The 9,842-nt window shown below is 43.8% G+C and overlaps 1 non-coding gene across 1 annotated transcript; it reads right to left on the reverse strand.

The window, feature by feature from the left end:
- Positions 1-7,200: 7,200 nt before the first annotated feature.
- Positions 7,201-7,274, reverse strand: TRNAT-AGU (transfer RNA threonine (anticodon AGU)). Its single transcript has one exon. It is a non-coding gene; the product is annotated as a tRNA-Thr (tRNA).
- Positions 7,275-9,842: the final 2,568 nt, after the last annotated feature.

Consider the following 9,842-nt stretch of genomic DNA (forward strand, 5'->3'; position numbering starts at 1 on the left):
GCCAATCCCACCTAATCTTATTTTATATTCAAATGTTTTTATTGAAATTTTAACATACAAAGAAGAAAAAAAACATAGTAAAATGCAATGATCAATCTTGTTCGATTCACATTTGGAGAAATTGAGACATGGAAAGGAAAGTTAAGAGACAAGAGAAGGTTCCCCACCTAGTGGCCGTGGAGCCTGTGTATCTTTAATTTATTTACATGAGAGGTATGCTCGGTCTGTTGTGAACCGTTCAAGAAAACTTGTGAGGTGTAAATATTGGGGGGAAATTGAGGGAGGGGTGGAACGTTAGAGAAAACATGGGGAGGGGGGAGGGGGGGAAGAGGAAGAGCACCAATGAAGTACTGTTATGGAGTATTATATCCATTACAAATAGTAATCATGTTATTACGCATCTGGGATTGTTTAACCATCGCGACCACTGACTTGTAAATTTGTGGAGGGAGGAATTATAAATTGCTATTCTTCTCTCCATTGCACATTGGAGGTTAAGGTCAGATAAGAGGCGGGATACTGATGGGACGGTGATGGATCTCCATAGTCTGGTGATGTTAGTTTTTGCAGCTGCTAAGGTGTGGATGATTATGGTGCGTACGTTTATCGGGAATGCGTCTATTCCAATGTATAGAAGCGCCAAGGCGGGATTTGGAGTTACTAAAGTTCCAGAGAGTAAGGAAATTATCTGGAATACTTTATTCCAGTATGACTTGAGCGATTTACATGCCCAAAAGATGTGGAGAAGTGTTCCTTTTTCTCCGCAATGTCTCCAGCAGGTGTTCGTATGTTGAGGGTAAAAGAGGGCTAATTTAGTTGGGGTTAGATACCAATGATGTAGTATTTTTAAGTATGTTTCCCAATGGGAACTACATTTGGAAGCTTTAAAGGTGATGGCAAATGTTTTTTCCCGAATGTATGGGGTTATTGTTTGGCAAATATTCTGCTCCCAACTGATTAAGGAAGAAGTGTGTGTAGTAAATTGTGTCTCGGTAATGAGTGAATAGAAGGTCGAAATTCCTTTCTTAGGATACTGTTTCCTTTGATAGAAATTCTGTGTAGTAGCAGGAGTCTCTATTTCGATTGGTATTTTTGCTGTGTTAATGGAGTGGGCTATGCGCATATAGGTATATTGTTCCCTATCAGGAAGATGAAATTTCCGCTGGATAACAGAGAATGAGTCTAATTTATGATTCGTGTAAATGTCTTTTATGAAAAGTATACCGCGGCTTCTCCATGATGATATATTTAGGTGAGGAGTGATGAAGTGTAAAGACGTCAGGGGAGTGGGGCTTTTCACATTGCTTGTGTTGCCTTGAGCGCGGGTTGAGAAATCAAACCAAGCATTTAGAGAAGCCTGTATGCAGGGGTGTGTTTGCAGGGTTTTAGGTAGAACTGCTCTGGGTATGAATAGTATGTCTGTTATTGCGTGTGGTAGGCATAAGGAGGTTTCCATTTTGGTCCATATCTTCTCTTCGGTAGGGTGCCACCAGAAGAAAAGCTGGTCTAGTAAAGCGGCTTGGTAGTATGATTTCAAGTGAGGAAGACCCGCTCCACCTCTGGAGGGAGGGCGTAGTAATAGATTCGCAGAGCATCTGGGTCTGCTAGAGTTCCATAGAAATTTGTTTATTAGAGATTGAAGTTTAGCGAAAAAGGTGTGTGTGAGTGGTATAGGAAGCATCCGAAATATATATAGTATTTTAGGTAATATGCACATTTTCACCGTTGCTACTCTGCCTAGAGTCGATAGTGAGGATGTGCGTAAGCATTTTAGTTCTTGAGGAATGGTTTCCAGTAGAGGTTTGAAATTAGTTGTGTAGAGTTGGTTAGTAGTTGCAGTGAGTTTGAGCCCTAGATAGGGTATGCTATGTGTTTCCCATGTAAAGGGAAAATGTGTGGATATTAAGGCTTGGGTTTCAATAGGTGTGTGTAGGTTTAGTATAGATGATTTAGGTTCGTTAAGTTTGTAGTATGAAACATCTGCGTATCTGCGTATATGTGTACGTATTGAGCGAAGTGAATTGTAGGGGTTCGTAATCATAAGGATAATATCGTCTGCAAAGAGACTAAGTTTGTGTTCATATTGGTGAAGTTTAATTCCCGTGAAGGCTGGGTCGCTTCTAAGATTGGTTGCTAATGGTTCAATAAGTAAGGCAAAAATTATGGGGGACAGAGGGCATCCTTGTCTGGTGCCGTTTGATATGCAGAAAGGCTGTGAGCGTGTACCGTTGGTCAGTACTCTGGCAGTGGGTTTGGAGTAGAGAGAGAGAATTGCTGAAAGCATCCAGGCTTGTATTTCCGAATTTTTGTAAAGTAAGGTTCATAAATTGCCAGTGGATTCAATCAAATGCTTTTTCCGCATCTAGTGATAGAAGGATGGAGGGTTGTTTTTTGGTCTCAAGATGGTGTATTAGGGAGATAATTTGTCTTGTAGCGTCAGGAGCCTGTCTACCAGGTATAAATCCCACTTGATCTGGATGGATTAATGTGGGTAAATATGGAAGTAATCGTAGGGCAATTATTTTGGCGTAAATTTTTATATCCGTATTGAGTAAAGAGATTGGTCTGTAATTTTTTATTAACTGGGGGTCTTTGCCCGGTTTAGGGATAGTAGTTATTATGGACTGTAGCATGTCAGAGGGGAATTCCCCATTCGTTGCGGCATGGTTATAAAGTGCAGATAGGTGAGAGGTAAGATTGGGTTCTAGTGACTTGAAAAATTCATTAGTATAGCAGTCATTCCCTGGTGATTTGTTTAAGGGGAGAGTGTTTATGGCTTTCTTAATTTCTGGTGGTGATATCGGTACCGAAAGCGATTCAAGTTGGGAGGGGGTGATGCATGGGAGAGTTATGTTCTGTAGGAAGTCGCCAATGGAGAGAGTCGTTGGCTGAATTGTACTTGAGTCATCTTTTATATTGTATAGGTTTTGGTAATATATTGCAAAAGCATTGGCTATATCTTGCGGATTAGTTAATGTGGTGTGAGTGCTAGGGTGTTAGATTGTGGAGATTTTAGCTTTGATTCTCTTTTGTTTGACAATTTTAGCAAGGAGTGAGTTTGCCTTATTTCCTAGAGCATAGAATTTGGTTTTAGTTTTTTGAAGATTAGTGTCATAATTTTGGAGTAAAATAGTTCGTAGTTTGTTTCTTTCTAAAGTTAGGGTCGCGGATGTGGAAGGGTTCGGGGTCTGTTTGTTTATTGTTTCATGTAAACGGATTGAGGTCAGTAGTTGGGCAATTTGTTGGGATCTCTGTCTATTTATGCGGGATTTCAATTGTATGAGGATACCTCTCATGTAGGCTTTGTATGTCAGCCAAAGTGTAGTGATTGAGATATCCGGGGTAGAGTTCATTTCGAAAAAGAGTTTGTGGGCGTCTAGGATATGCTTCTGGTTTTCTGGGCTTTTCAGAAGTGAAGAATCTAATCTCCAAATAGGTGGGATTGCAGAGCGTGTGTCGTCTTCCAAGGATATACTGATCGGAGCGTGGTCTGACCAAGTTATGGTTCCGATTTTGGATGATCTCACGTGCTGTAATGTCCACTTGTCAGTGATGAAATTGTCGATTCTCGAATATGAGAGGTGAGGAGGGGAGTAGTAGGTGTAATCTCTCTCGGTGCCATGTTGACATCTCCAGATATCATATAGGTCGTGATCGTGTAGGAAATGGTTAAAGTCAAGTTTGGTAGGTTTTTTAGTAGAAGACGAATCTAAGAGCGGATTACCAAGTACATTGACATCGCCACCAATAATGAGTCTGCCTTGTTTATGGCGCGATATGGTTTTGTAAAGATTGCGGAAAAAGGACAGTTGTTTGCTGTTTGGGCCATAAGCATTCACTAGGCTGTATGTCATATCATTTATTTGACACACTAAGATATGATATCGGCCATGTGGGTCGGCTATGCTCAAAATAGTTCTAAGTGAAATAGAGTCTTTAATAGCGGTGAGAACTCCATTCTTCTTTTTGGTTTCAGTTGCCATAAATGTGTGGGAGAAGTGGTGAAGTTGTAATTTTGGTATTTTTCCCGTGACTAAGTGGGTCTCTTGTATGAAGATGATGTCGGCTTGGGATTTCTTTATTTCTTTGGAGAGCATCGATCTCTTGAAGGGGGAGTTAAGGCCTCGTACATTGAGGGAAGTGATGTTAATCATTTAATAGTCCATTCCTGAGGTGTGTAGTTAAATGGTTTGTTATTTGATAGAGGTGTAGTCCCATGAGTGTCTCTTTGCGAGAGTTAAGATTTATAACACTGCGGTGTAGGTTGGGTGCGATTTGTAAGCTGTATGTAGTTTTCCATGTAAAGTCATAGTAAATAGCTGTTAGATTGAGGGTAGATAAGTGATGGTGCCATCTTTGAGGGGGAGAAGGGAAACTTAAAACACTAAAAAAGAACTTGCAAGAAATGCAAGAAAATCGAATAGCTTCCATAGCTACTTAAAAACTGGGGGGTGCGAACAATTCTTGACCGCCGAAGGGGTCAGGCCAAGTGTAAACTTGAAAATCGAGTTTCAACAATTCTAGGCCGATCGCCAGTAGATCGGTATTGAATGAAAGTCTCTCTGGGGACAAGTTCCCGTATAATTTTGCCTCGTGTATTTTGTTTATCCTTGTTAGTTAGTTATGACGCCTCCATATGTTGAACAGGAGGGAGAGCAGTTCCCTGTGCGTCTACGGGAATGATATTCCATGCTTTGAGTAGGTCTAGGCCTGCTTCAAGGGATCTGATTGTGAAAATTCTACCTTGGTGCCGAACTGTTAGCTTTGTAGGGAAGCCCCATTGGTAGGCTATGTTATGATTTCTTAGGGCCTTGGTAATGGAAATCATTTTTTTCCTGTTGAGAAATGTGGCCTTGGAGAGATCCGCATATAATCTAAGATTGGCATGCGTTGGTGGAAGTGGTGGCGGGTTTCTAGCCACTTTCATGATTCTCTCTTTGATATGGTAAAAATGTATACGTGCCAATACGTCTCTTGGAATGGCCGCTGGTAGAAAAGCAGGTTTGGGTAGTTTGTGGGCCCGATCGATCGCAAGCTCTAAGTCAGGAATCGATGGGATGAGGATTTTGATGTATTGTTGTAAATAAGGGAGCAGCGTCTCATTGGTTACTGATTCAGGTATCCCTCTAAATTTAATGTTGTTGCGGCGTGATCTGTCCTCTAAGTCGGCTAATTTTAGATTGATTTGTTCGATGTCAGAAGTGTGATCCGTATGAGCGTCAATCAGATCATTATGTGCCTTTATTATATCTCCCATATTTGTTTCAACGTGTTGTATTCTGCGTTCTTGCTGGTTTATAGCGCAAGTAATTTGGTTGAGTGATGTGGAAAAATCTGTGTGCAGGGTCTGCCGTAGTGATGAGAGCATGTTTTTCATGCATAGTTCTGTCAGCGGTTGATCTGATGCAGGGAACGCATCTATGTCAGGAAAGGACGCATGAGGTGGTGGAGGCGGAGTATTTAAGGCCTGATATGAGGGGTCAAGGTCATGATCTAGTCGTGGCCGAGATTTGGCTGGGCTGCTGGATGTAGGGGACAGTGGGGGTGATAACTCACCAGGGTCCCCTGGGTACAGTGACTGTCTCAGCCTGGGATCCGTGTGCTGGTCCCTGTAGTCCTCCTCATGGCTGCCTCTGTCTCCCTGCATGCTGCTGTTGTGGCTGTTGCGGGCGCCATCTTGGATTCCCGGCCCGACGGCCGGGAAGAAATCAGTGAATTTTTCCGGCTGCCCCGGGGTTTTCCTCTTGCGGGGCATGGTCATCGAGGTGTGGGTGCCTGTCGGTAAGAGCTGGGAGCCGTTTGTTGTCCCCAGAGCCGGTGTGAGCCGCTTAATGCTGGCAGGTGGACGGAGCTGTCAGCAATGCACATCCATCCGGGTGCCGGCCACGCATGCGCCCTCCTAATCTTATTTTAAACAGGCAGAGTCTGTGCTCTAGAATCAAACAATGGACCGAAAATAAAAGAAGGTGGGAAAAATCTATTTGCCCATCTTTTGGCTTCCACTCCCGTGAAGATGAAATGCATGCGGGCAAAAAGATTTGGGGAAGGAAACTATCTGCATCTTGCTTCAGACCGTTTCTTACGCTTCTAACTTTTCATTTGTCCCTTGGAAGACAGCAGGCAGACATCCTCCTGTTTTTGGAAGAACACAGAGTCCTTGATCTAGAGCCAATCAACAGGCTGAAAATGAACAAAGATGGGGAAGAAAATTAGGAACGCTGCCATTTTTCATACATCCTCCACCCTTGACGTTTGAATTCATGCTCGCCAAGAGGAGTTTGTGAATATGACTATTTGTGGAAAGACATCCTGCATGTGTCTTTTAACCAAATGAATCATTGCCCGAGGTGAAGTCAAAGGGAAGAGATACTGAAGCGGTGACAAGAGTTTTGGGACCCCAACTACAGTCCAACACTTTGCATTCATGTAAAAATGACAGCCAAGTAGGAGAAAAGTGTAGACTTGAAATTGATGGTTGAGCTACATCTCTGAATGTCCTGGCAAAAGAGTGGCTCCATCCAGGCGAATTTCTCTTGACGCGGGCACAGTTCATCATCTAGAGCCAATAAAAAAGGAACAGCAGAAAATGAAAAAAAAAGATGGGGAATACATGACATTTTGCACCTGTTGACGCTTCCTAATTCCATGCCGTTAGACTGCGTGTCTGCAGCAAAGTTGGTGAGCATTACTACTTGTGACTTGCTTTACACCCTTGATTGCATTTGTAACATTTGATTATACCCTTGGCAGAAAAGGAAGAATGAAGCTTTTGTCACAAGGAATTGACAGCACGGAAGCAAGGTGCTCTTTTAGGAGGTGAGAAACGGCATCCTGCTTGTGTCTTTTCCTCAAGTTCCTGCTTGTGACATGGAGCTCCCAAAATCAAAGCTTGCAAGCTTGCTGTGGATGAGGTGGCTGAGTGGTTAAGGCGATGGATTGCTAATCCATTGTGCTCTGCATGCATGGGTTTGAATCCCATCCTCATTGAGCCCTTCGTCTAAAGGTGCACTGTTTTGTGCTTTGCCGTGGACACCAGGCTGGCATAACCTAGGCTAAAAGGTCCAGCAAACTCGCAGGGCTTTGAAGAGATCAGCTGGAAGCATCAAGCGCAGGGCTGCTGCCTAAACCATGCCATTTCGGCAAAAAGCTCCCGAGGCCACTCTTAAAACCTTTTCAAGGGCTTAATCTGAAGCCAAAGAAAGGCGCTGCTGAGAGTCGAACTCAGGATCTCCTGCTTACTAGACAGGTGCTTTAACCAACTAAGCCACAGCACCACACCCGGACACCGTGCTCGTGCCAAAGGCAGACTTGTGTCAGCACAGGCACAGAACAGTTGTGAGGAACTCCTTGACAAATGTTACGCACATCAAGCTTCAAAATCTTTAACGCAGCATGAAAGGCAGAGGAGGAGATAGCAAAGGAGACTATGCAACGTCCTTTTGAACTCATCACTCCTCCAAAAGTTGTTGTTTTTTTCTTTTTCTTCTTTTTTCATTGCTTATTTTTCTTAGCTGTTTGGTGCCAAGAAAAACCAGCTTACGAGTAGCTTGAAAACTTTCCAGCTTTGTACATTGCTTCTTTTTTGCTAAAAGGTTTAAGAGCCAAGGCTACAACTCAGATATCTCTTGTGAAGTCAAGAGGTAACAGTGGGCCAATCCCACCTAATCTTATTTTAAACAGGCAGAGTCTGTGCTCTAGAATCAAACAATGGACCGAAAATAAAAGAAGGTGGGAAAAACCAATTTGCCCATCTTTTGGCTTCCACTCCCGTGAAGATGAAATGCATGCGGGCAAAAAGATTTGGGGAAGGAAACTATCTGCATCTTGCTTCAGACCGTTTCTTACGCTTCTAACTTTTCATTTGTCCCTTGGAAGACAGCAGGCAGACATCCTCCTGTTTTTGGAAGAACACAGAGTCCTTGATCTAGAGCTAATCAACAGGCTGAAAATGAACAAAGATGGGGAAGAAAAATAGGAACGCTGCCATTTTTCATACATCCTCCACCCTTGACGTTTGAATTCATGCTCGCCAAGAGGAGTTTGTGAATATGACTATTTGTGGAAAGACATCCTGCATGTGTCTTTTAACCAAATGAATCATTGCCCGAGGTGAAGTCAAAGGGAACAGATACTGAAGCGGTGACAAGAGTTTTGGGACCCCAACCACAGTCCAACACTTTGCATTCATGTAAAAATGACAGCCAAGTAGGAGAAAAGTGTAGACTTGAAATTGATGGTTGAGCTATATCTCTGAATGTCCTGGCAAAAGAGTGGCTCCATCCAGGCGAATTTCTCTTGACGCGGGCACAGTTCATCATCTAGAGCCAATAAAAAAGGAACAGCAGAAAATGAAAAAAAAAGATGGGGAATACATGACATTTTGCACCTGTTGACGCTTCCTAATTCCATGCCGTTAGACTGCGTGTCTGCAGCAAAGTTGGTGAGCATTACTACTTGTGACTTGCTTTACACCCTTGATTGCATTTGTAACATTTGATTATACCCTTGGCAGAAAAGGAAGAATGAAGCTTTTGTCACAATGAATTGACAGCACGGAAGCAAGGTGCTCTTTTAGGAGGTGAGAAACGGCATCCTGCTTGTGTCTTTTCCTCAAGTTCCTGCTTGTGACATTGAGCTCCCAAAATCAAAGCTCGTAAGCTTGCTGCGGATGAGGTGGCCGAGTGGTTAAGTTAATAGACTGCTAATGTATTGTGCGCTGCATGTATTGGTTCAAACCCCTTCCTTATCAAGCCCTTTGTCTAAAACTGTAGTGTTTTGTGCTTGCCGTGGACACCAGGCTGGCATAACCTAGGCGAAAAGGTCAGCAAAATGATAGGGCTTTGAAGAGATCAACTGTAAAGATAGGCGAAAGGCTACTTAAACCATGCCATTTCAGCAGAAGGCATGCCCCCCCCCAGAGCACCATCAAATCCTTTTCTTGGGAAGGAAACTATCTGCTTCTTCTTTCAGACCGTTTCTTACGCTTCTAACATTTCATTTGTCCCTTGAAAGACAGCAGGCAGACATCCTCGTGTTTTAGGAAGAACACAGGCTTAAAATGTAAAAAGATAGGGAAGAAAATTAAGAACGTTGCCATTTTAATGCATTTTCCACCTGTGACGTTAATGTGTGTGTAACAGAACATAGCTGGAGTGCAGTGGCACACAAGGCTTTTATTGAGTGCTTTGAGGGGTACTTAATAGGTATAGCAAGTTTTAAGTCCTGCGGCACACAGCAGAGATATAGTTCAGGCAGGGAATAGGTAATGTCCAGGCACACAGCAGAGCGCAGTTCAGGCAGGCAATGGGTAAGTCCAGGCACACAGCAGAGGGCAGTTCAGACAGGCAATGGGTAAAGGCTAGGCACACAACAGCGGGCTGTCTGGCAGGCGATGAGTAAGTCCGGGCACACAGCAGAGTGCAGGCTTGCAGGCGATGAGTAAGTCCGGGAACACAGCAGAGGGCAGTGTATGCAGGCAATGGGTAAAGTCCGGGCACACAGCAGTGGGCAGTTCAGGCAGGTAATGGGTAACGTTTGGGCACACGGCAGAGGGCAGGCAGGCAGGCAATGGATAAGTCTGGGCATACAGCAGAGGGCAGTTCAGGAAGGCAATGGGTAAAGTCTGGGAACACAGCAGAGGGCAGTTCAGGCAGGCAATAGGTAAAGTCCAGTCACACAGTAGAGGGCAGTTCAGGCAGGCAATGGGTAACGTCCGGGCACACAGCAGAGGGCAGGCTGGCAGGCGAAGAGTAAGTCTGGGAAAACAACAGACGGCAGTTCAGGCAGGCAATGGGTAAAATCCGGGCACACATCAGAGGGCAGTTCAGGCAGGCAATGGATAA

This window comes from Staurois parvus, unplaced genomic scaffold (genome assembly GCF_062004578.1).
Source record: "Staurois parvus isolate SC_StPar_1 unplaced genomic scaffold, SC_StPar_1.0 ptg000020l, whole genome shotgun sequence".
Lineage (NCBI taxonomy): Eukaryota > Metazoa > Chordata > Amphibia > Anura > Ranidae > Staurois > Staurois parvus.